Below are 26,255 nucleotides of genomic sequence, written 5' to 3' on the forward strand. Positions count from 1 at the left end.
TTTGAGACTTACCCCATACTTTCTAAAAATATGCAAGTACTGCTTTATAGTGGATACCTTTTTCTTCATTTTATTGATTCTTTATGAATTTCATATCATGCACCTAGCCCCACTAATCTCCCCTTCCCTTTTAATCTACCCTCTGTTCTTGTAACTTTCCCCTCCAAAAAATTAAAATAAAATAACTGTACAAACAAGCAAACATCTCATTGTGGAAACTATTGTGTGTCACAGTATGTCACATAGTGTACCCTTGTGTCCACACATCTTTACTTGAAAATGTTCACTGCAATGAGTCACTGATCTAGTTCTAGGGCTCTGTCTTCTGCTATACTATACTGTAACCTCACATGAACCCATCTTGAATATCCTGTTGTCACTTTGTGTCATGGAGATCCTGTAACTTTGGATATGCAGGACTGACCCCTTCACATGCTCCAGCAGTCCATGGATAATTTAAATGTTGGGGTGGGCCAGCTTAAGGTCCTAGATCTGGGTCTGGATGGTATCTGAGATGGTCAGCCCACAATCCTACCAACACTTCCCTGGCTAGTTCACTCAATGGTACAGCCTGCAAGAGGCTGAGCCAGTTCTCCCACTCTCATGCCCTTGGGGCTGGTTCACCCCTGCTTTTATCACCAGGGCCAGCTCTACAGTGCTGCCCAAGCAAGGTGCAGAGCCTGTTCTCCTGAGTGCTTCAGCTTGTAAGGAACAGGCCCAGCTCTCCTCCTTTCACGACCTTGTGATCAGCTCTCATGCTTGCTACAGGCAGTTAAGGACGATAGGGGAGGGAATGTCTCCCTTCCTCACACCACCATAGGGCAGATGAGGGGAGAGACCAGCTCACCTGTACCTCTACTGACAGGTCCAGCTCTATTATGTTAATCTCAGCACTCAGAGAGACAGAGGAAGGTAGATCTCTGTGAGTTTGAGGCCAGCCTGGTCTACAGAGTAAGTTCCAGGACAGCCAAGGCCACACAAAGAAACCCTGTCTTAAAAAGAAAATGAAATCAAATAGCCCAATTAAAAAATGTGGTACAGATCAATAAATAATTCTCAAAGAGGAAACTTAAATGTCTGAGAAACACTTAAAGAAATGTTGAACATCATTTCCTGTCAGAGAAATGCAAATCAAAATGTGGAGACTTCCTTTTATAGCTGTGAGAAGAGATAAGTTCAATAAAGCAAGTGACAACTCATGCTGGTGAAGATATGAATCAAAGGAAGGTGGTGGGAGTACATACTTGTACAGCTACTATGGAAGTCAGTGTGGCAGCTCCTTAGGAAGTGGAAATTGATCTACTTCAAGATCTAGCGATACCACTCTTGGGTATATAACCAAAGGAAGCTTTGTCCTAGCAAAGAAACACTTGTTCAACCATGTACATTGCTGCTTTATTCATAATAGCTAGAAAATGGAAATAGTCTAGTTGTCCTGCAATAGAAAAATGGATTAAAAAAGTGATACTTTTATACCATGGAGAATATTATTACTCAACCATTAAAAAGTAAAATGGTGAAATCTGCAGGTAAGTGATGGAACTGAAAAGAATTCATCCTGAGTGAGATAACCCAGAAAGATAAATGTGGCATGTATTTGCTATATGTAGTTATTATATGTTAAGCCAATGATAACCAAGATATAGTCTGCAGAACCACAGAGGGAAGGTATAGAGTAAGTTTCTAATGGGGAACTTTTTAGGAAAGTAAAATAGAATAGATAGTTATATATGCATGGGTGGGATGCATGAGATCAAATGAAGAGTGGAAGGGAAGAGGGGCATAATTGAAGGAATATGGAAAGAGGGAGCTAAAATTAAGGAACATTTGAAGGCTAGTATAAAAACATAATACAGTAAAAGCTTCCGTGTGTGTGCGTGTGTGTGTGTGTGTGTGTGTGAAATCTAAATAATATTGCTAAATAATGTGTGAGACACAGCCCCAATGGGACATCTGTTGTTATCAAATGCGCTTTCCAGTAAAAGAAATGGGTCACATCTAATTGAGTTTTTGGCCAATGAGTTCCCATGGTTATATCCGAACAACCCAGACTGTTGCCAATAGCAAAAGTTGCTTTTCCTCAACTGATATCATGGCTCCATAGCTGAAGACAACACCTACATAACTCAATGAACATGAAGAAGCTGATATGGTGCTTATATAGAGCATTCAGCACTGTGTTTTAGCATCTTTGGTACAGGAAGGTACTCTGCACACCACACACAAAAAAACAAACAAACCAACAACAACAAAAAACCTAAGCACCAAACAACAAAACCTTTTATCTACAATGATGTCCTGCCTGCACAATATGCTAGGGAAATGGTACACAAAGCTAGTGGGAGTAACCAAGAAATATCTTATTTAACTGAAGGCCCAATTCCACAGGATGGAATCCATACCTGATACTGTTTGAGTGGCCAAGAACATGAGACTAGATAGCCCATGTTCCTATGTCAAAATCAAATACAACTTTTCGAAAACAAAAATAAAAACAAAAAAATGCAGCAATAGAATGCTATACTCATAGATCATGATTTTTCCCAGTCATCATTAAAGAGGATTCCTCCTGCAACAGATGAGAATAAGTACAGAGATCCACAGACAGACATTATTAAGAGAGTGGGAGACCTTGGAACCCTCACCTGTGAAAAGGATATCTCCATCAAATTCCTCTTGAAGGGCTCAGGAAGGGGACGCATGTGCTTTATGGCTTCCAGTTTAGTGTTTTTATGAGGTTATTTAGTGAGTAAAGGAGTGGGGGTCTCTTTCTTAGGCCTTCTTTTGGGCTCTTTTCCTTCTGTTTGTTTTGTCAAATTCTGATGTTAGTTTTATTTTATATTATATTATTTTATATTATTACAAAAAAGCCAGTTATCGATATGTGATATAAATATATGTGTTATAAATCTTCACACAAATAAATACCTACACATGCTTAATAGCACTCATATAGTATTATCTGGTATAAGGCATATAAGTTATTATATAGGTTATAAATTATGTATTATGATATACTCTAATTTTTATATATACAGTCTTGTCCTTGGAAACACATTCAAATCCACATCTTCTTGTGGAATTAATGATTAAAACAGTTATCTGTCATCAAAGGGGAAAAAAACTTCAGAATCTACTTCTAGATTCAGGTCCTCTGACCTTAGGAATCAGAAAGCAATCTAAAATCTGTCTGCTATTAGACTTAATAAGTTAGAAGAAATGTAAACATATGATTGGAAAACTGGGGGTATATCTCTGTAGGTAAATCACCTATTTAGCACCCTGAAATCCTAAATTAAATCCCAAGTTTTCAAAACAACAACAAAAGAAAGCCAAAAGAAAAAGTCCCAAATAAAGACAGGCTGATAGCACAGTTTAGGGTGCAGTATGTCCCTGTGGCTATATCAATGTCTTAGATCTCAGAATCTGGGTACTTTGCATTTTATTTGCCAACAAAAAGAGAGAAAAAAGTCAAATAATAGCCCTCTCATAAAGTAGTGCTCTTTAAGACACAAGGCAGAATGTGTTCCCTACTTTTGAAACAAAGTAAGCAGCTTATATCTGGACGGTCTTCTTCTCCCCATTTCACTGGCTATTTCAGTCAATTGAAGGTCAGGAGCAGGCGGGGATACATAGCTTTTTCTGTGAATCCAGGACAGCCAACACATATTCTTGCTGAGAAGAACTGGGACCTCTCACCCCTGGGAAGACAGTTTTCATGATGAGATCATTTGTCACATTAGGAGCCATTATTTGGGAGAGGAGGTCTTCAGACTCATCTTGAAAAAATTCTGCTTCTGAATATTATACATGGAAGACTTCAGTGCCTTGGATAGCCATGACACCACCTATGGGAAGAAGTTTGTCTTGGTGAGTGGGAAAAAGGGGGTTCTGTGAGTGGAGCTACATAGCTTTGTTTGTAAGCCTGCTATGTATTTTTCAAACACTTGTTCAATTTGGTCTTTTTTTAATGCCCTTATTATCTGAATTCTCGATTGTCCCTCAGAGCAGAGTTCTCTAATTTTATGTAATTTCATGACTAATATATTTAGAAACATTGTTTTATACTCCCCCTATACTTTATATTCAGTTCTCCTACTACCTAAATGCTAAGCTATTCACGAACTCACAGTTTAATAAGAAAACAAAAACAAACAAACCCCCACACAACTTGTACTTTTCACGTTTTGAAGTTTTCTATCAGATATAGATTTTTTTGTGTGTGTGTTCTGGCACAGCAGAGGACTTACAAACGGAGGCAGAATACAGAGGGATAGAGACGGATCCAAGTTTGATCCCTGAGCTACACAGGGAAATCTTGTTTAAGGAAAACCAAACCAAACTACACTAAAATCAACAACAGCAACCCCCCCCCCCCCGCCCCAAAAGAAACTGCGCATGGTGTTATGGTGGGTAAGTTTATGACTGTAATTCCTATATTGAGATGTTTAGAGCATCAGAATTAGATGTTCAATTTTAACCTGCGCTGAAGAGAAATTTTGTCTTGTTTTAAACATTTAAAAATAAACCGGTCACAAGGGCAGACAGTGTGGAGGTGTATACATGCACAATATCAATATTCTGAGGGAGAGAAAGGAAAGGTTTTCAGATGGCAAGTTTAAGTACGGCTTAGGACAAATAAAGTGATGTTGCCTTAAAAAAATAGTACGGCGCCTTAGTGGGAACGGTGTTGGCACGGGACTGTAATCCTAGCCTAGCGAGACGGAAATAGGTGGAGGGAGCAAATATCGCGAGATTTGAGTCTTATCTCGGCTGGAGAGAGAAAATTCCTTAAAAGGAAAAAAAAGCGGTAAACCCCGTCCTAAGATGGCGGCAGCCTAACACTGATTGGTGGAGACACGACATCACAAGTATCGCGAGATTGAGGGTTGTTCCCGGGCTATATATAGAGAAGCTCTTTCTAGCGTTTTCTCAGAAAAGCCGGCCGGTGGAGGAGTGAGGAGGTGCGGGGCTTGTTGGCAGTTTTCCCGTAGTTCCAGCCTTACGAAGTTGAAGCTCGAGGAGATGAGAACTGTGAGTTTGCTTTTCTTGACATATGTAGAGAGACCTTGTCTCAAAAATACTTAAAAGCAAAAGCGGGCTTTGGTGGGCGTCTGTGTGGTTGGGGCAGGATTGTAATGGTGGCCGTGAGATAAAGAGGTCTGAGGAGAGTCCGAGGCTTATCAACTTTAGTTTACCCAATCTGGGTAAGATAGAGAAACCCGCTGTCTGTCTGTCTCTTTCTCTCTCTCTCTGTGTCTCTCTCTCTCTTTCCCTCCCTCCCTCCTTCCCTCTCCCTCGTCGTCCCCCCCCCGTCCCCTTCCCGCCTCCCTCTTCCCCCTCCCTCTTTAAAACAAACAGACAAACAAAAAAACCCTAAGTGTCTGGCATAGTGGCATGGCTGGCAGTTTATTTGGTGTCACAGTCATGTAATGTCAGTATTGCGAACTAGAGAAGGCACGAGGTTTTGAGGTAAGTCTGAGCCCAGTCTGGGACTCAGACGGAGGTGGGGGGGGAGAGTGAGGGGGAAGTGATGAGCGAAGAGGTAAAGAGGGAGGAAGGGAGGGGGAAGGAAGAATAGAAGGGACGCAGGAGGAGAGAAACAAGAAAGAAAATCTGGCATGGTGTTTGGCAATATGGTGAGCAGTTAGTTGGTTGGCATACTTGATTGTATTATTAGAACGGGAGAGGGAGGGAGGGGTAGGGGAGGGAAAGACTGAAGGAGGCAGAAGGGAGGGGCTTGAAGACACACCATTAGGGAGATAGTGAGTTTGAGTCCAGCCTGAGATATGTAGAGACACTTTGTTCCTGCCTCCCCCAAAGTAAACAGTGACTCTCAGCACTCAGGAGGCAGAGGCAGGCGGATCGCTGTGAGTTCAAGGCCAGCCGGTCTACAAAGTGAGTCCAGTCCCAGCATTATAATGTGTAGTTAACACATGTAAACCTCACTGAGAAAATATTTTATTTCTTTTTATTTTCTAGATTTCTTGGTTTTTGAGAGAGGATCAAATATAATTTCTGACACCCTGTGCCAAGTACATGGTAGGTATACTCATTTTTGTTAAATATACCATCAGCCAATTGTGGAAGGATTGCATTTACTAATCTTTGCCTGACAAATAGAATCCATTTTCGTTTTATTTTATTTATTTATTTATTGTTTGTTTGGTGAGACAGGATTTCTCTGTAGCCTTGGCTGTCCTGGACTCGATTTGGAGATCAGGCTGGCCATGAACTCACAGTGATCCGCCTACCTCTGCCTCCCAAGTGTTGGGATTAAAGGTGTGCATCACCACCACCTGGCCATTTTGATTTTGTTAACCATTTCTCATTTACTTATTGACCAAAGAAGTTTTGCTTAAAAACACCTCCCTTTTGAATTATTATAATTTAATCTATAATCTTTGTAAATTTGCAATGGAAGATAAAACTCTGTTCTCAGTTTCAGTTTAAAGTTTAATGTGTTAAATATTTTTTAGAAAAAGAATTTTACACTGCTGATTATATTGCTAGTGAGATATGGACAGTAAAGACCTAATTTTGCCAATTTTCTGGTTTTGTTTCTTTCTATCTCTGTAGTTTTTAGTTCATAATAGTTACTATTAGGTAATAAACATTCTTGTGTGTTTGTTTACATGTGTGCAGGTACAGGTTCACTTGTACACATCCATAGGCCAGAATTAAACCTCAAGTGTGGTTCCATAGGAACTTAGCACTATGTTTTTTTGTGACACGGCCTTTTACTGAGACCTAGCTCTCACTGAGTAAGCTAGGCTATCTAGCACTCAAAAAACAGGGATTCTCCTATTTCTGTCTCCCCAGGGTTTTTGGGCTAGCAAATTTTCACCAACATTCCCTGGATTTTTTATGTGGGTTTTGAGGATTGAACTTTACAAACTGAACTATCTACCCAGTATGATAATAAAATTTCCTGAGTGTTACAAAATCATTCTTCATTTGGTGAGTTAACACTAAAATTGTTCTTTTGTCTTTGTGTGTCTTGGAGCTTGGATTTTTCTATGCTGATCTGAGGATACTATGCTGTCTGTCTTCTGATTGCAATTTTTTTTCCACTCTCCTTACTTTTGTTTGCCTTGTAAAACTTTCTTCCTTCCTTTGTACTTATAAAATTTTGGAGCATTGTTGAATAAAATTCCTTTTTGTGATTTTTTTAATATTAAAAAGAATTGGGTTTTGTTCTGTGAATAAATTTTGAAAGTATTTTATATAAGATCAGCCCCATTTCCTTTAGTTTATATAAAGCTTATGTTTTCAGTGCTGTCTTAGTCTTTCATGCCTATATTATGTTATATTTGCTTTATATATCTGTAAGTTGTATAGTCTCCATTCCTTACACATACACACACCCATGCACAAACAGAAAAGTTTGCTTTTTAAAATTTTAATACTTTGTATTTGTGCCACTGTAAATAATAATACTCTTTTGTGTTTTCATAAATATTAGTTACTTCTTTCATTGCTGCAACCAAATACCTGACAAAAATCAAAATAAGGAAATAGATATTGAATTGTTGGGAAAAATATAGTTCTACCTGGCAGAGAAAACATGGCAGCAGGAGCATTCACAACATGAAGAGTCATATTGCAACTGGAATCAGTAAGCATAGAAAGGTCATATTGTGTCTATTATATTGTTTTCTGGTTCTTTAGTTTTAGTTTTGGTGTCTTCGAGCATGTGATGCATGTGTATACGGTAGTGCATTTATTGCATGGGTACATGAGCCCATGTATACACATGCAGAGGTCAGTGGAAGTACCTTCATTTATCACTCTGAACTTTCCCTTTTCCTTCATATAGGGGTTCTCATTGAAATAGAGTAGAAGGCCACTGCTCTAGCTAGGCTGGCTGATGAACAAACTCCTGGCATCTACCTATCTCTGTTCCCATTACGAGATTACAGGTATGTACAGTCATGCCTTGTATTTTATGTGGGTGGTATGGATTTGAACTGATAATGTCTTAATGCGAGAGCACCAAGTGTGTATTCCCACTGAACCATCTTCTCATTCCCATGCTTTCTACTTTTTAAAATTCACATTGGGACCTCAAGGCCCTAGAATGGGGCCATTTACATTAGAATAGATCCTCCTTACTTGGTTTCTGTGAAAATGCCTTTATGGACATGCCTAGAGCTTTGTGTTGTAGGAAACTCCAAATTCAGTTTAATTTATAAATTTGTGCCTTTTATTTATGGTTTTTTCTTTTCTTAAAAATGTAAAGTTAGCTGTATCGGTGTGTAAATATATGCAGTTGAACACGGGTGCCTTCAGAGTCATCAGAGGGCATCAGATACCCTGGAGATTGAGGAATAGACATCTGTGAGCAATCTGACATAGAAACCAAACTCTGATCCATTCTAAAAGGAGTACTCATTCTCAACCACTGATCCATCTACCTACATTCAATTTTAAGGTATTATTTTTTGTTATTTAACTTTGATCTATTGTCTTCTCACTCATAGAGATCTGCCTGCATCTACCTCCTGCGTGCTGACATTAAAGGCTTACGTGAGTCATTTCTTTATAAGGGTTTCCCAGTATACACCACAAAATTCTAAAAGATTCTAAAAGAACTATAGCAGTTTCTCCAGATTTGTTTATCCTTTTTGTGTTCCTAGATGTTTGGTTTTTAAATATTTATATTCCATATTTTTATTTACCTATCCATATTCATACCTTGTTCCTTCCCTGCCTACTTTTTAACCATTAGGCCCTTTGCTAAAGTTTTTCATGTAGTTTTATATATCTCTTCCAGCATCTTCTCTTATTCCTCTTATTTTTCTCCCTTATAGTACTTCTGTCTATTCTTCCTAAGCCTTTACTTACCTAACTCTCTTCTCCCTCCCCCATTTTCTCTTTGTTTTCCCCTGTTGTATCTTATATTTCAATTCTCCCTCTCCATCCTCCAACTTTTTTCCTTTTCCTTCCATTTTCCTCCCTTTCATTTTTTTACTCCTTTCTCTCTGTTCTTCCTCTCCTTCCAACTCCTCTCCCCTTTCTCACTTCTCTATTGGTTCCCTCTCTCTTTCTGTGTCCTTATTTTCTCTCTCTCCTTTCATCTTCCTCTGCACCTCCCTTGCCCTTAAAATCTGTACATGCTTCAGAACCCTCCTCAGCTGTCACCTTCCTTCTGTCTCAAATCTCTAGCCAATCTAACCAAACTAGCTAGAAAAGGCACACTAAAATAATAGTACCAGAATAAACTGATATGTGGAGGAAAAGGTAAAGGAATAGGAAAGGAAGGAAAGAAAAAAAGGGAGAAGGGGTAGAGAAAAAAGAGAAAAAGAGGAAGGGGCAGGAGCAAAGTGAGGAAGAAACAGAGGGGAGATTGAAGGGAAATGGAGAGCAGAAGTAGAAGAGGAGGAAACAGTGAGGAAGAAAATAGAAGATGAAGGGAAATGGAGAGGGAGGGAAAGGAAGAGCAGAATGGTGGATATGGAAAGGAAAAGGAGAAGGCAGCAGAGGGAGGCAGAAAAGATAAATGAGGGTGATGAGAAGGAATGGAGGAAAAAGTTGAGAAAAGATAGGACAAGGATGGGAGGGCAGGGGAAACAGGCCAAGGATGAGAGTGGGTGGGAGGGCAAGGAGATAATTAATGGAGAGAAGTAAAAATAGAGACAATGAGAGTAGAAGTAGGAGAGCAGGAAGAATGACAGCAGACTGAGGAGAGAATTCAGAAGAAATAAAGAGTTATGGGTACAAGGAAGTAGAGAATAAAGAGTGAGGAAAGAAAGGAAGAGGAAAGTGATAGGAAAAAGGGGGCAGCTAAAGGAGACTGGGAAAGCGAAGAGAGAATGAAGGAGGGGGAGAAAAGATGAGAACACGATAAGGAAAAGGAAGGGAGAGGACAGTAAGGAGATGAAGAGTGGTGAGGAAAGAATGGAGAAAGGCAAGAACAGTAGGTGGGAAGGGAAGTGAGAGGTAGAAGGATTGGATATGAAGAGAGGTGAAGGGGAAAGGAGAGAAAGACGGAGAAGAGACAGAGAAGTAGAATGGTTCATGGAATAGGAGAGGGGGAAGGTAAGAGTACTCAGAAGATGGAAATTAAAAACGGGAAAAGAGGAACAGGGACAGGATAGCAAATGGAGGAGAGAGAGTAAAGACTACGAGTTGGAAGGAAAGGGAAAAGGATGAAGAGAGTAGAGATGAGTGAGTAGAGATGAAGAGAAGTAGAAAGGTAAAGAGAAAAGAAAAGGAAAACAAAAGGGCTGTGTAGGAAGATGAAACAGGATAGTGTTAGAAGAGGAAGGAAGAGGGGGAGTAGTGGAAAAGGAGAGGTGGGTAGAGGGATTTGAAAATCATGGTTATCCTTTTATAAGTGAGTGTTTTATAGGTCCTTTTGTATTGTTCAGGTTTGATTCTCTCAGTATCATCTCAGTATTCTCTGGTGCTGTAGTGGTTATGATTTAAAACTCATTCTTTGTTCTTTCTTTCTGACTAATGATTTAGGGCCTAGCATTTTTTTCTAAGACCAGGAGGTGTTACAAAATTTTCTTCAACATTTCTTTATTTGTGTGTGCACTCATGCACATAGCATACACTCAGGTGTACACATTCAGTAACTAAGGTGTGGATGGTAAATGAGGATAGCTTACTGGTGTTCATTGTCTTTTCTGCTATGTTTCCCAGGAATGGAATTCAGACTTGTAATCAAGCACCTTTACCTGTTGAGCCATCTACCAGTCCCTAATATTTAAATGTAGGCATTCATTTTATCAACAGAGTTTCCTCTTGTAACAAGTTCCATGGTATTTCCTAATGTTCTGTTATATTATGCTTTCATAAACTTCAAGTATGTTGAGTTTAATTCCTACCAATATTTGGGTCTAAGAGCAGGCTACCAAGAAGAGACTTGATACCCTATGAGCATATACAGGGGGAGGAGGTCCCCCTCAGTCACAGTCATAGGGGAGGGGAGTAAGGGGAAAGTGGGAGGGAGGGAGGAATGGGAAGGTACAAGGGATGGGATAACCATTGAGATATAATATGAATAAATAAAACATATTTCAAAAAATTGTGAACCCACTCCCAATATCTCTAGTGACTCACTGATCAAAATGGTTTTTTTGTTTGTTTGCTTGTTTGGTTGGTTTTTTGTTTTGTTTCGTTTTTTGGTTTTTTGAGATAGGGTTTCTCTGTGTAGTCCTGCCTGTCCTGGACTCACTTTGTAGACCAGGCTGGCCTCAAACTCACAACAATCCACCTGCCTCTGTCTCCCAAGTTCTGGGATTAAAAGCATGCGCCACCATGCCCAGCTAACGATCAAAGGGTTTATTTTGCTAATCTCCATTGTATTTGTACATTTTGTGTAGTTTGTTTTTGTTTTGGCTTGTACTTTTTAAATATTGCAATCTGATAAGTTATTTCAGTTATCTTGTGTTTGCTATGACTTACTTTGTACAAAATGTGACCTATTTTGAAAACAGAAATTTTTAAAATATTTATTTTTTTATTATCTTATTACTTTATTCAGATTACAACTCAATTGTTATCCCCTTGCTTGTATCCTCCATTCTTCCCTCCCTCTTACTTTCTTCTTTTTTAAGCTGTATTTAACTTTATTATCACGTTAGCAATTATCATTTCAAAAGGACAGACTGTTGTAATTTTAGCAGAGAATGCCCTCTGGTTTACTCTCAAAACACGTACCCTCAAAAACACTTACTTAGCAAATTCATTTTGGCTACTATGGGTGCTATGGGTGGTTTGCTGTATTGCACAGTTATACATGTATGTATATGAATAAGGATACGGAAGAATAAATATTCATGGTGTGCTGCGCTCAGACCAAGCATAGTCATGAAGCCTTTACAGTCTCTGTTTGCAGGGCCCCTCCCTCTTACTTTCATCCTATTCCCTTCCCCTAGGTCTATGACTGAGGGGAACCTCTTCCCCCACTATATGGTCATAGGCTATCAAGTCTCAGAAATCTTTTAAACTGTTGAGAACAAATGTTTTCTGCTGTTCCTTTGGAATGTTCTGTAGATGTTAGTTCAGTCCGTTGATTTATATATGGTTCATTTCTTTGTTTTACTTTTGTTGTGATGACCTGCCTACTAGTGATACTTATGTATTGAAGTCATCCAATATAATCTATCAATCTTATGTTTGTAGTATTTGTTTTAAAAATTTGGTACACCAATGTCACATGAGTACATGCTTATATGGCCTCTTGTTGGATTATTCACTTTATCAATAAGTAAATGACCTTTGTCTCTTTTACTAATTTCAGTTTAATGTGTAACTCGTGAGATATTTCCACATAAAAATTTCAGCTTGTTTTTGGTCATTGAAGTGAATTTGTTTCAGGTAACACAATGCTTGATCTCTTTTATGTAATCTAAGCTGTCAGTCCATGTTCTTTTAATTGGAATGTGAGACCATTAAGAGTCAGAATTACGTCAAGTTATGTGTTACATCATTTTGTTGCTTTTGCAATATTGTTTTTTTCCATCTTTATTTGGTTATTCTGTTGTAATAAAACCTTTTCCTTCTAGTATTATCATTGTTACACTTGTAAGCAAGGTGTTTCTGCCTTTTAGAAGGATCACTTTTTTTCTCATTTAATTATGTCTTATTTTTTCAAGATGGTTTTTCCTGAAGTATATTTTTAGTCTAAATTAGGTATATGGGCTTTCCATAGTACCTTTAGATTAAGCCTTTTCACATTTTTTTCGTACTGATTTGATTTTGTCAAAGCTTACTTCTAACTTATTGTTATTCTGTGTTTTTTATAGGGTACATTGAGAAATGGAGTCCTACATAATTCTGATTGGCTTAAGCTACCTTAAATGCACTCAAAAATGGAGACACTCTGAATGTAAGGCTTTGTAAAATAATATTCAAGGCAACAACTCTTTTACAGAATTGTAGAGACTGATTCAGAAGTGTTGATCAAGTAGGTTTGAGTGATGCACAAGTGTAGTAGAGTGGCAAATGAGGTGCAAAAGTCAATTAGAAGTCTTGATGAGTAGACATGTAGAGAAGGTTTTCTGGAATAGAGAATTGTTACTATAATTTGTCTTGGCATCCATAATACCTAACTTAAGACATAGCTGTGCTGTTATTCAGTAAAAGAAAAATAAAATATGTTGTGCCATAAATACAGTAACAAATGATTACATGAATACAAAGATTGATGCAGAGTATGGATGTAGTCTACGATATTAAGTGTAGCATATAGCTATACGATTTTACATTTTTAATTTGTTTGTACATGTCCATGTGTGTATGTGTGTACATCTGTATGTGGGAATGTGCATGCCGCAGTACGTGTAGAAGTCAGAAAACAACTTCTGGTGTTGGTTTTTTTCCTTCTACCTTGCTTATATATGGATTCTTTGTTGATTGTTTTGCTCCCTTCTCTGCATAGGAACACTGATATTATATAGAGAAACTCATGAGTGCTGGGATCCAAACTCTGATTCTTAAGATTGCATAACAGGCACTCTTTAACAACAAAGTCATTTCTAACCCAGATGTTTATTTTTGATAAAGATAAATGTCACAAAGAAGATAAAACTGAATTAAGTGATAGTAGGGTATCAGCTCTATAAGAAATGGCTTAGTATTCACTGTCCACAAATGAAGAAACTGAGAATGAGAAAAATTATGTTTTCATGGGTTATATATGAATGCCAGTCTTTGGAGACAAGCCTGTGTAATCCATTGTTTAATTGTACCTTCTATGGCAGCACAATCCCCTCTGACTTTACTGTTATTTGTTGCAGAAAACCTTTTACATTTCTATATTCTTCCTAGAGCTTTTTTCTTCTTTTATAGTTATTTTAATTCCATAAACAGCATACGTATTCCCCTTGTAAAAATATATGACTACTTGCTCATTTCTGTACCTAAATAGATCATTGTTAAATGTTTAATCTCTCAAGAACATTTCCCATGTCCTGAGGAATTTACAGGATAGTCTTATAAAACTATATTAAAATTAGTAGAAGAATGCTAATTCAGAGCATCACTGTTCTGGTAAGAGATCATATCCAAAAGCCTAGCTAGGTCTGTGTGATCTGGCTGGAATACAAACATAACTTTAATTCAGGAGACACAGGCAAATTCTAGGTCTGTGTGATCTGGCTGGAATACAAACATAACTTTAATCCAGGAGACACAGGCAAACAGTTCTGAGTTCAAGCCTGGTGTAGCACAAGTATCAGGTAAAGAAAAGCTTAGATCCAGGTGTGGTGATACATGTCTTTAATCCCAAAGAAAGGTAAAATTAGTTTGTAGAAGGAAGCACCCATCTTTCAAAGTGGCGTCTAGTTGAGTGGCAGAAAAGGTGACAAATCAGAGAAGATTTGATAGAAGAGAGTGGAAAGGGAAAATAGGCAGCTTTTCAGAGAGGAGGCAGTTTTACCAGGACAGTAATAGAGGAATGGGTTGCAGAAGGAGAACTCAGGTGAAGATGGAATGAACCAGAAAATGAGAAGCCAGATTAGAGCAGATTACTCAGTGACACTGAGGCCAAGCGTACAAATTCTAGGCTGAGAGAGAAGCCAGTTTACGTAAGTCAGCTGGGAGAAGAGTTTGAGCCAGAACAGCTGAGTTGAATTAGCCAGGTCAGAGCTCAGAAAGAAGAAAGGGTGAGCTCATTAAGCCGTAAATCTCAGAGGCTGAAAACATTGTAAGTCTAGGTTATATTGTATGGAGAAGCTTCCAGGATTAGGCCTAGGATAGCAGAGAGAAGCAGTAATCCTCCCAGACAATTGAACCGGGAAAATAAAATTACTTTTACAGTAAAATTAGGGCAGTGTTAAATTCTGAAAATTAAGAATTACTAAAATTAAAAGCAGTATTAAGATACCTTTGGGAAGTAAAGTAGAAATCTTAACATAAACACAGTATTATTTAGCATGTGTGGGTGTTTTTCCACATACATGGTATTATATCTGGCAATCAAGTCAGGAAATTATTTTTCACTCATATATTAATAATTAGAGCTTCTTGAGGGTTAGAGATGAATTTTCCATGTTTACTATGTATTATATAATTTACTGACTGACTTACATCCTTATAAAAGCCTATAAGCTGCTAGCTCATAGCAGCTATCTTTGTATGTACCTTTTCGTACTATAGATCTTGTAACAGCTACATAGTAGTAGTAGTATGACATGAATAGAAGTTCTCCGTTCATAATACTGATATCAGTTCTGCTGCATGTTCTTAGGATCATTTTTTATAAACAAATACATGAATTGCATTACAGCATTGAGCAAATGAACTGATTGCTCACTTACCTTCCATTTCCTCTCTGTTTTCTATAACTTTTATCCCATTAGCTTTTTCACCTTTTTCTTTCATTTACTTTTTCCTCATATCTATTCATTAGTTATGCTAACCAATTATGTGTAATCCATTTTCCTGGGCAGAAGTTGTTGAAGAGTACAGTTCTCTAACGCATGTATCTATATACTTAACAGATACATAGAAAAAGTTACTATCAAACTGCATAATAGTCCTACTTTTGAAAATTTCTAAGTTTTTAATATAATGTAGAGTGGTTCTCACCATATACCCAAAGTTGTCTCTGCTTCTGTTTTGTTAACATCATTCCATTAATTTCCTAAATTACAGTGATAGGAGTTACAACATGAGATATATGAGTTAAATATATTAGTAATAATAGTTTTATTTCAAAGGTGATGAATCCAAGAAAAATTTTCTCTTCCCACATGTGATGTTCATAGGAAATTTTTTTGGCAGATTAATAAGGAAATCAGGCAAACAAATTAACAAAATTGCATCTCCCATTCCAATTGTTTAAGAATTTCATAAACTTGGAATTCTATAATGACCTAACACAGGACAAGCAAGCTGTTCACAAGACAAATCCTCCCATGTTGTCTGGTTTTGTAAATAACATTTTACTGAAAGAACAAAGTCCATTTGTTTTTTGCGTTATCTCTCACTGCTTTTTTTGCTATAAAGACAGGGTTGAGGAATAGGAACAAAGACTTCTTTGTAGATTTCAGAAGCCTAAAATACTCTCTGGCTCTTTAGAATTAGTTTGCTAATCCCTATACTCTATAGAAAAATCAAAACAATCAATAACCTAGTAATTTTTTTATCAGTGGACTCCTTCTGTGTAGCCTAATCGAGACAGATAGCTGTTTTCATCAAGATATTTTTCCTATACTTCCTTTGTTTCTTGCTTGTAATCTATTATCTCTATCACAGAAGAACCTTATGAAAATGCTATTAATGACATTTGTTTTTTTCCAATACTATACTTTTTGGCTTTCAATAACTATTATCATGTATCTATCAAAATTGACTCTTTCCCTAACACAAGGTTCTTGTGCAGGAACAGTTAGTAATCAGAGGGTATTATAGTGAGGTCCTGCTTCTGACCAAGCTGCATTTCCTCTCAGAAAGTTCTTGTTTTCTAGATGATGTACTTTTTGAAAATTTTTAAATTTTTTTATTAAATATTTTGCATGTACATTTATATAATTACACATATATACAATAAACTACCTACAGCAAGAAGAACCGTGAAACAATCAGGAATTATATGTTACATGCATAGTGTTTTGGCTATTTGTATTTGGTAGCCTTGAAGAAAACATTTTTCCTATCTTGGTGAGTCTAAAATTCTGAATGAAACTCAATATATATCATCTCATCATTATCAACTTAAAACATCTATCTAGACCTAAAAATATCTTAACACCTAAACAACTAAGCTTAATTGTAAAACTAAACTATCTGGCCTTCAACCCCATCAGAGACTTGAGAAGGAATAAAATTAATTACCTGAGTATACAGGGAGTGCAGGTTAGCAGCTTCCCAAAGAAGAGAGAGATAGTTGGCTGCCTGGTCACTCAAAATTCTTTATAGCGTTGGAGCATTCAAATGTGGCAAAGCAGCCACTGCGCAAAATGTCCTCATTGCTGCCACAGATAGAATTCTGCCTAAAAATGGGCAAGCTTGGATGCAGGCAGAGTCGACAGGGTAAGCAAGTCCTCCCTCAGTAGTTCTTGCCTCACCATTGTGTCTGTCAGATATATTGGGCTAGAAAGGTGTAGATGATATGCTTTTAAACATTCTTCGCCCTTTCTTTCTCCTTTCCCTATCTCTCATCCCTTCTCCAACTCTGTGTTTGCTTGCATTCTTTTCCTCTTTTTGTGGCTTTGTGTACAACAGGCAGATGGTCTACCACTGAACTGTATCTCCAATTACTTTTCTTACTTCCTATAAAGTTGGAGACATTCTAGCTTTCTCTAGAATTTGAGAAATTCTATATGAGTTGCTCAGCCTTGAACACACCCTGTAGCTCAGGCTGGCTTTAAACTTGGGATCTAATTTTTTTGTATGTATTTTTAATCTATTCACTTTATATCCTGATTGCAGCCTCTTCTCTTGTCTCCTCCTGGTCCTACTGTCCCTCCCTCGGCCCTCCACCCCTCCTCCTCTAGGCTTCAGTAGTGGGAGCCCTCCTCCACTACCATCTGACTCTAGCTTATCAAGTCTTATCAGAACTGCTTGTATCCTCTTCCGTGGTTTGGCAAGGCTGCCCCACCAGGGAGAAATGATCAATGAACAGAAAACAGTCTATGTCAGAGACAGACCGTGTTCCCCATAGTAGGGCACTCACACGGAGACGCAGCTGCTTATCTGAGTAGGGAGTCTAGGTCCTCTCCATGCATGGTCCTTGTTTGGTACATAAGCCTCTGCAGTATCCCTGGACCCAGATTCATTTGTTTTATCGGTCTCCTTGTGGAGCTCCTATCCCCTCCAGGACCTTCTATTCCTCCACTCTTCCATAAGACTCCCAGAGATGTGATGAAAGTTTGGCTGTGATTCTTAGCATCTGCTTCAATCCTCTTCCAGGTGGAGTCTTTCAGAGGCCATCTATGGTAGGCTCCTGTCCTGTTCCCTCTCTTTAACCACTTCAGCTTCTGGCATATACTCTAGTTGCCCTTCTGAATGAGAATTAAGCATCCCCCCTAGTGTTGTCCTTGTTACTTGGCTTCTTTAAGTCTGTGGATTATAGTATGGTTACATTTTAAGGCTAATGTCTGCCCCGATTGTTGGCTCCATTTGTCTTCTTGTGGAGCTCCTGACCCCTCCAGGTCCTTCTATCCACCAACCCTTCAATATTCCCAAAGCTCCAACCCTAACTTTGGCTGTGAGTCTCAGCATCTGCTTGGATCCCCTGCTGGGTGGAATCTTTCAGAGGACCTTTATTATGGTAGGCTCCTTTCCTTCCTTCTCTTCAATTGCTTCCAGTATCTATTCTGTGTCCTTCTGAATTAGAATTAAGCATTCTCTCTAGGGTCTTCCTTGTTACTTAGTTTCTTTAGGTCTGAGTATTGTAGTGTGGTTATCCTGTATTATGTGGCTAATATCCACTTACACATGCATATATACCATGCCTGTCATTTTGGGTCTGGGTTCACCTCACTCAGGATATGTTTTCTAGTTTCATCCATTTGCCAAAAATTTCAAGATTTCCTTGTTTTTAATAATTGAGTAGTAGTCCATTGTGTAGATATACCACAGTTTCTTTCTCCACTCCTTGGTTGAGGGACATCTAGGTTCTGTTCAGATTCTGGCTATTAATAAAACTTCTATGAACATAGTTGAGCAAATGTGCTTATTGTATGGTATAGCATCTTTCAGGTATATGCCTAGGAGTGGTATAGCTGAGTCTTGAGGTAGCAATATTCCCAATTTTCTGAGAAAGCACCAGATTGATTTCCAAAGTAGTTGTACAAGTTTGCACTCCTACCAACAATGGAGGAGTGTTCCCTTTTTCTATATCCTCGCCAGCATGTGCTGTCACTTGTTTAGATTCCTGTGTAGATTACAGCCACCAGGGATAGCTGGCTTGCTTATTCTCTGAGACTGTACGATTTCCCTTAGCAACTCACTGTACAAAAATCTCCCAATACAGAGGATCATTCTCTTGGCATATGGTTTCTACTCGCCATATAGATGCCAATCAACAGTGTTTTGTTTATGTTTCATTCTCCTGTTATTTACATTTACGTATTTTATTTTGATAAAAATGTACTATTAATGATTAATGCCCTAAACAAATAGAAGAAAAATATGTCTATTTTTATTTGGAGATACTTCAGTTATAACAGTTAGGTAGGTGAGTTTTTTTTTTTTTTTTTTAAGAAAAGTAGAACACATTGTGAGAAAGGCTTTTTTTTGTGTGTCAGCCTAGCAACTTCCTTCTGCAGCTATAAAAAAAATTATTTCCCCAGTCCATGCTTAGGTAAGAATTGCTAAGAAGAAAAATGTCATTTTAATGAGCAGATTGAACAAATCACACACTTAACATTTTAAGAATTAAATATTAAGAACATCAATCCAATTGAACATATTTCTAAAGAAATCAGTTTCCTAGCTCTAAATATGAACACACTTTCTTGAAAAACAAATTGGTACAAAAATGTGCTGTCACTAAGATCTATTTTCTTCTCACTTACACTGCACTGTTTCTTAAGCCCAAGTTGAATATTTCACTATGGCAACATGAAATAAATTATCTCACATCATCCTGAAATAGAAAAATTCTAGCATATATGTGATATAGTAAGCAAAGATAACAGTATAAGTGCATCAGAAAAAAGATCTTTTGTTGATTATTTGTAGCAGTCTTGATTTTTGGCTCAGTACTACTACCTTCTTGTCTTCTGTCCCATGAATAAGATACCACAATGATGAGATTTCTTTACTGTACTTGCCACAAATTCAAAACTACATTTATTATTTATCTTAGAATTTAATTTAAGGTGGAGTGGGTCCTGTATTTTATCTGGAAAACCTAAAAGAAACACAATGCTTGCTAAGTTCTCATTTCTTGCCGTCACAAAAAGCATGTCCCCTCTCTTACAGCCAGCATTTCCTAAAGCCAGATATTTAAAAGGCATGTTAAAGACCACACTTCCCTTTTGGCACCCTTCCATTATTATCTCCCTTCAGTTGTTAATGCTACCATTCTAGGTTTAGCCCTAAAGAGTATTTGCCTGGATTTTTTGTAGTAGTATTCTCAGTGGTCTCCATGGTTCTCAAACTTGAGTTCTTTATAGCCTCCAACCTCTTTTCCAGCCTTTTCTCTATTGCCTTCCCATCTTCTTTGCACATTGTTTTTATGTCCCCCCCCCTTGTCTGAACATGCTATTTTTATTTCTTATTTTTGCCTTGATCATGGTAGCTTAGAATTAATCAACTCTTTCGTGTCTGCCTGGAACTATGTTCTTCACCTGATCACTTACTTTTAAGTCTCAAAGGTCTCCAGCACTAAAACTATCACTTGTTATTGTGCATTATGTCACCTAATAGGTCAATCTTCAACAAGGCTTTTCTCATACTCAGAATCTTTCTAAGAACACTGCAGTCAGTTAGTGTTAATATGTCAAAAGAAACCTCAGTACTAGAAGTCTTTATTATGACACATACTGCTTTATCCATGTAACAAAGTTGTCACTGCCAAAGGCAGAGTGCCTTTGCCGGGACTTTGTTCAGGAGCCAAGTGATCATTCTGGAGCCAAAGGACAGGCTATTTCAGTAGGAGGAAGTCGATGAGAACTTGAAAACTCTCCCTTAGATTTTGTCTTTATTATTATTATTTGTTTACTTAGTTTGGAAAACTGAGGCAAATGCTAAATGTCTTAAAATAAATCCCAAGATGAAGAACACAGGAAGAAAATAATGTTTTTAATGGTGTAGGTTAGAAATTCTGTAGAAAGCTATATAAAAAAATGTAGACCAGTTTATAAAGGTCAAAGGAAAGTCAGCCTTAAGATTTTAAATTTGGCTGCTTTTAGTTGGAAGCATGCCTTGCTTTAAAAAATAACCATAGAAAAACGTTCTGCTTCTCTATATATCCTATACTTTTAATGCACCTTTAACTGTTGGTCTCTCTGGGCAACCTTTAAGAATCAGGTTATAGATGTATGCTTTATTCCCCCTAATAAGGCTTCTGGGCACCATCCAGAACAGTAACTTTCAACTATGGCATCAGTTTAAAATCATATGGGCAATGTATAAGAAATATGGATATCTAGGTTCCATTTCAGAGATTCTAATTTGATTTATATGAAGACCCTGAGCTATGGCATTTTCTCAAATCTACCCAAATGAATTTTACATGCAGTGAGATAGAGTGCAATTGATTTAACCCTGTAATTGACCCTTTTTTTCCCCATCTACTTTGAAGTCAGTTCTCCAGGTTAGGTTCTTAGAATCTTTACATCATAGACCAGATAGCTGAGGATTCTCTGGTATACACATAGAGAATATATTGCTGATCCATGTTTAGTCTCATCTTTAGTCCTTGTTAGATGGGATATTACACTTGGTATAAAATAGGATTTTTTTCATTTTTAATTTCTGAGAAAAAATGCTTCTGGAAATACTTGAATTCAATAAGTCTTGCAATTCAATAATGTAATGTTTTTCCAAAGATGACTACATTATATTAGTTAAATGTTTACAGTCATATTTATCCTAATCTGAGCAATAGGTATAGATTTTAAAGTAATATTGATAGCAACTAAATAATTTCCTGTACATTTAAATTTTCCTTCACCTTTTTTGAAAATGGTAGAATAAGCTTAAATAAACATTTTACTATTTTGTCATCTGATATTAAATAGTGGTGATCTGGCATGGGAATCTGACACCTGGAATTGTACACCCAGTGACTGAAAGGACCAAATCGTCCAGTAGATAAAATATCCTCATCCTTAGTTCAAATTAAGAAGGAATTATCAGAGTTGCTATTGATATTTAAATGTCCATTAATAGTAGATAGTTATTTATAAATTGACCTTATAAACAAGAGTAGGAAGTCTTGCAGCAGACATAAAACAAGTAACAAATAAGAACATTAGTATTTTTAAAACATAGGAGTTTCTTTTTTGTGGAGTCAGGAAATGATTGTTTTTATTATGCCAATTTGTGTATTTTTTCCATAGTTTTGCAATTTAAACCACATGTTTCATGAGAAAGATTAGGCAAGATATTCAGTGGCCTTTTTGCCTAACTCCTTTGAGACTCTGGATAAACCATGTAAATCTATCACTAAAATTACTGCAAGTATCCTAAATTCTAAAACTCAGTTCTCATGGTTCCTTTTATGTCATCTGTGTCTACAGGAAGCTCAGGTGTTTAGAGCAATATGTTCTCTTGCCCAACATCAGAAATTTTCTATTCCTTTCTCTTCTATTGGTTAATGGGCTTCTGGTCCTCAGTTTCTTACAGAATGAATTTGCTATAGGTAGCTACGTGGTGGTGAAATTGTTTTGAAGTCAAGGTGGAAAGATCTTTAGTTTATAGATAGTATATACGAGTTTTATAATTAAATACATAGAATTCTATTACTAAAATGCACAGGTGCACAAGTAGTTAGACATATAGGTGTCTTCTTTTAAGTCTCAAAATAGTTCTTCATGTAATTTCCTATTTTGATAAAAGGGAAGAAATATTGCTAATATAAACAAACTTTAGTGTTTGGCTAGGTAGGTTTTCATGTACATGGAGCAGAACTGAGACATTATATGTGTTCTAATTGTAGTGAAGATATTTAGAAGAATAATATTTGGCACTGTGAGAAGAGGAAATTAGGATTCATCATCTTAGCAACAAATGCAAGAATGTTCAATTTCGTGTTTGGTTGTTTAGTTTTGCAGTACTTTCAAGATAATGCTTAAGGTAAATTCACCATCTGGCCTAGTAGAGTAGTTTCCGCAAATGGGATAGCTACTAAAACAGAGCAAGATATTCTTTCAGTTTCTAATCTGATTCCTGGTTCTGGGGATCAAAGGATTTGTACATGACAGGGAAGCACTCTACCACTGATCTATAACCCCAGCCCTCATGTTTGCTTAAACTACTGCATTTTTAACCTGTTTTTCTGTTTTGTGGGTGGCAAATGCTGTGGTATGTGTATATAGATCAGAAGACAGCTTACAAGAATCTCTTCTCCTCCAGTATGGGGGTCCTTGGTATCAAACTCATGTTTTCATAGTGGATATGAAGTGCTGTTACTTACTGAACTAGATATTTTGCTAGCCTCTGTTTTGCATTTACTTTAACATTTCTTTGGGATTTTTTGTTTGGTTTTTCATGACAGGGTTTCTCTGTGTAGCTTTGACTATCCTGGACTCACTTTATAGACCAGGCTGGCCTCCAACTCACAGTAATCCATCTGCCTCTGCCTCCCAAGTGCTGGGATTAAAGGCATGCACCTCCTCGCCCGGCAGTTTTAACATTTCTAATAATGAGTGATGTTAAGAATATCCTCATTAGCTATTTGTAGTGCTCCTCTAGCAAAATGTCTGTTCAAGACATTTATCAATTTTTAATTAGGTTGTTTTTGTTATTACATGATAGAAAATTTTCATATACTAGATATTACCAACTTAAATGATACATGATTTATGCTTTTCTCCTATTGAAGGAGCTTGTTTCTTTGGTATTTTCCTTTTGACATACAACTATAAAAGCCTTCTAATGTCCTTTTAAAACTAGCCTCTGCTTATCTCTCTCCCTTTCTCATTGGTCTTTTTTTTTGACTTATGTTATCCCTCCCAAATTTCATCTTCCTGTCTATGCCATCATCTTTCACGCCCATCAGTTCATTCTTCCTGCATGCTCTGTTCTTTCTGTAAGGCTCATTTATTTCATTGTTTTCCCCATTAGTTTTAAGGCTTGAAATGAACACAATACAAGTCAGTATCAATCAATAAGCTTGGGTAATTTATATAACTACTGCATCACATTTTTTTCTGCCTAGCTATAAAGCCCTATTTGTCTGTGTGTAGATATTGAGTGAAAGGAAACTACTGTGGATTGGCTTTTCAGAATTGCATGGGCACCATGTCCTTTATGAAGTGCTTTCCTGGCATACATTTTGCTACCACATAGGGTGATGCAATTGAAACTGAACAGTTTGCATGCTATGTGTGTTCAAAGAGGAACTGTGATTGAGTATAGTGTGATGGGACAAACCTTAAAAGAGTAGTGGACCAGAGACTTCCACTGAATTCCCCTTAGATAAAAAGTATGAAGAGGCATGTATGATTATTTTCCCTATGCAGTTGCTCATGTGGACCATAAAATGAGTAAGAAAAGAAAAATGAAATGGAAACTGTTCACACTATGAATTAGTGTGTTAATAGGACAAGCAACAGAACCACTTTTATGAGACAAAAACATAGCTAAGAACATTAAAAGAAACTTCAAGAATAGTAAAACACACACACACACACACACACACTAAATAGGCAAGAAGCATACTGAAATGATACATGAATAAATTACCGGTTTCACATCAATGCTATTTTTTTCACAAATCCCATGAAGTGGATAATTTCAAATTTTAGAATGAGTTTCATATTTTAATTTTAATAACTATGCAATACCTTAGACATATGTTAAAATGTTAGGCATATAGTGGCTCTGGTGTGCAAAGAAAACATAGTTCTCTAGCCGCAGCTCCATTCCATCCCTCTTGCCCTGGAAAGGTGCTTCATTTTCCTGCCACAAATTCTCATGAAGCAGATTGTGAATGTCTTGCACTTCCTTTTCAGTAGAAACAGAGAAAGCTCCCTGAGTTCAACAAAGCAGGGTTGAGTATCTGGGGATTTGAAATACTGACTTTCCAGCAGGTCCTCATTTACCAGCCAGTGCTAGGCCTTGGACTCTGTGCCAGCCTCAGTCTGCTTTTGCATTCAGTGACATGCACCCAGGGAAAATCCTCTGAAAATAGCTTTTTGTTTAACATGGAAGACTTCCAGAAAGGCAAAATGCATATATTTTTTGTTTCCACCCCCACCCCCAAGAAATTCTTTACTTTCCCTATATTTTCAGTCTGTTTTCTTAACTTTTATTTTGTTTAATCAAAGGTTTCTGCTGTCTTCAATATTAGTGGTTTAATTGCATATTAATCCAGGGAATCTATTTCCCTATATGTTCCTCATGTCAGCACAGTCACAGGAGTTGTATCTACACTTTTGAATTGCAACGTTATATATATGTCACTTCAGATTTGCTGTTGTATAAAGCACGTAGGGAAAGTAATGAAAATGCTATTGGAATCCTATGTTCGAAAATTATTTTATTTTTGAATGAAACACTTACTAGGACTAGTTTATGGGAGAAATACAACAATAAAATTAAATGAGAAAGTTACCTAAAAACTCATACAGTGGGTCTTAACAGTTGTAAATGTGTAGGTGTTCTTTCCATATCCCTTTGTGTTCAGGAATGCTGATTACATTTGATACATTGGTTAGCTAATGAACTCAAGCACTGGGATTCCGTGTTACTTACTAAGATAAGCACTACAATATGGGAGTTTAGATCATTAATGACTCATAAACAATCCAGACTCATGTGTTAACGGTTTGTTTTTCTGACTACAGGATTAGGGAGTTTCCTCTATTGTGTGTCTTTCAAAATTTTCCATAATAAACAATCAATTTTATAATAATTCTCTTAACCTGAGTTTTGTTTAGCATTCAGCATCAGAAGCAAGGCTGATACGAATTTTGGAAGTAATGTGAGAGGATAGAAGTAATGGGCTAGAAATGAAAGAAACCAGAAAAAAAGAGCAAAGCTCATCCATTGTTCTTTTGTTGTCATTATTTTCCTTTTTAGCTTACAAAGTAGATTTTTACCGTGATATCCTCATAAATACTTTATTTTTGTTGAATATCTTTCTTTCCCTTCTGTCATACCTGCTCTTATTTCCTGGAAGCCCCTCACAATTTGTTACCCTTTTTTGTCTCATCTTCAAAGTTCCTCTAGGACCTCCTTTTTCTCTACGATGATCCCCATTCTGTTTCTTATTTTGTTTCTTGATTGGGTTATTTCTTTGGTTAGCTGAGATTCATTTCCTATAGATCCTCTGAAGATGCATAGTAAGGGACAAAATGTAACTCATGATAACATACAAGATGACATAAACAGTAAACAGTGTCTAAACTGGGTATACCCTTTGACAGGAAAATAATCTCCTTTTTCCATATAATACTTGCAAACTCTCTTTTGTAAAAGCTGTTACAGACTAGACCTCTGTGTGATCACAGTTTTCTTGAAATTTTAGCACTTTGTAAATATTGAGTTGATTAATCCTGAATAAATTTGTAAGATACCAATGTTATAAGTAACTCAAGGCTCAATTCTAAAAGATATTCCCAGTTATCCCTGACTACATATAATTTCCCATTAAATTTCTGGAGATAAGAATAAGCATT

General features: G+C 37.1%; 2 long non-coding RNA genes across 2 annotated transcripts in view; both read left to right on the forward strand.

Moving 5' to 3' along the window:
• Positions 1-4,939: 4,939 nt before the first annotated feature.
• LOC311602597 overlaps positions 4,940-26,255 on the forward strand; it is an 85,052-nt gene continuing 63,736 nt past the window's right edge. Inside the window, exons 1-2 of the long non-coding RNA XR_014780799.1 lie at positions 4,940-5,034; positions 5,983-6,042. This is a non-coding gene — a long non-coding RNA (uncharacterized lncRNA). The remainder of the gene's footprint in view (positions 5,035-5,982; positions 6,043-26,255) is intronic.
• Positions 6,889-13,251, forward strand: LOC311602596. Its single transcript, XR_014780798.1, has 5 exons — positions 6,889-6,960; positions 7,466-7,618; positions 7,820-7,922; positions 12,254-12,330; positions 12,759-13,251. It is a non-coding gene; the product is annotated as an uncharacterized lncRNA (long non-coding RNA).

The sequence above is a fragment of the Acomys minous genome (assembly GCF_964271855.1).
Source record: "Acomys minous genome assembly, chromosome: 7".
NCBI lineage: Eukaryota > Metazoa > Chordata > Mammalia > Rodentia > Muridae > Acomys > Acomys minous.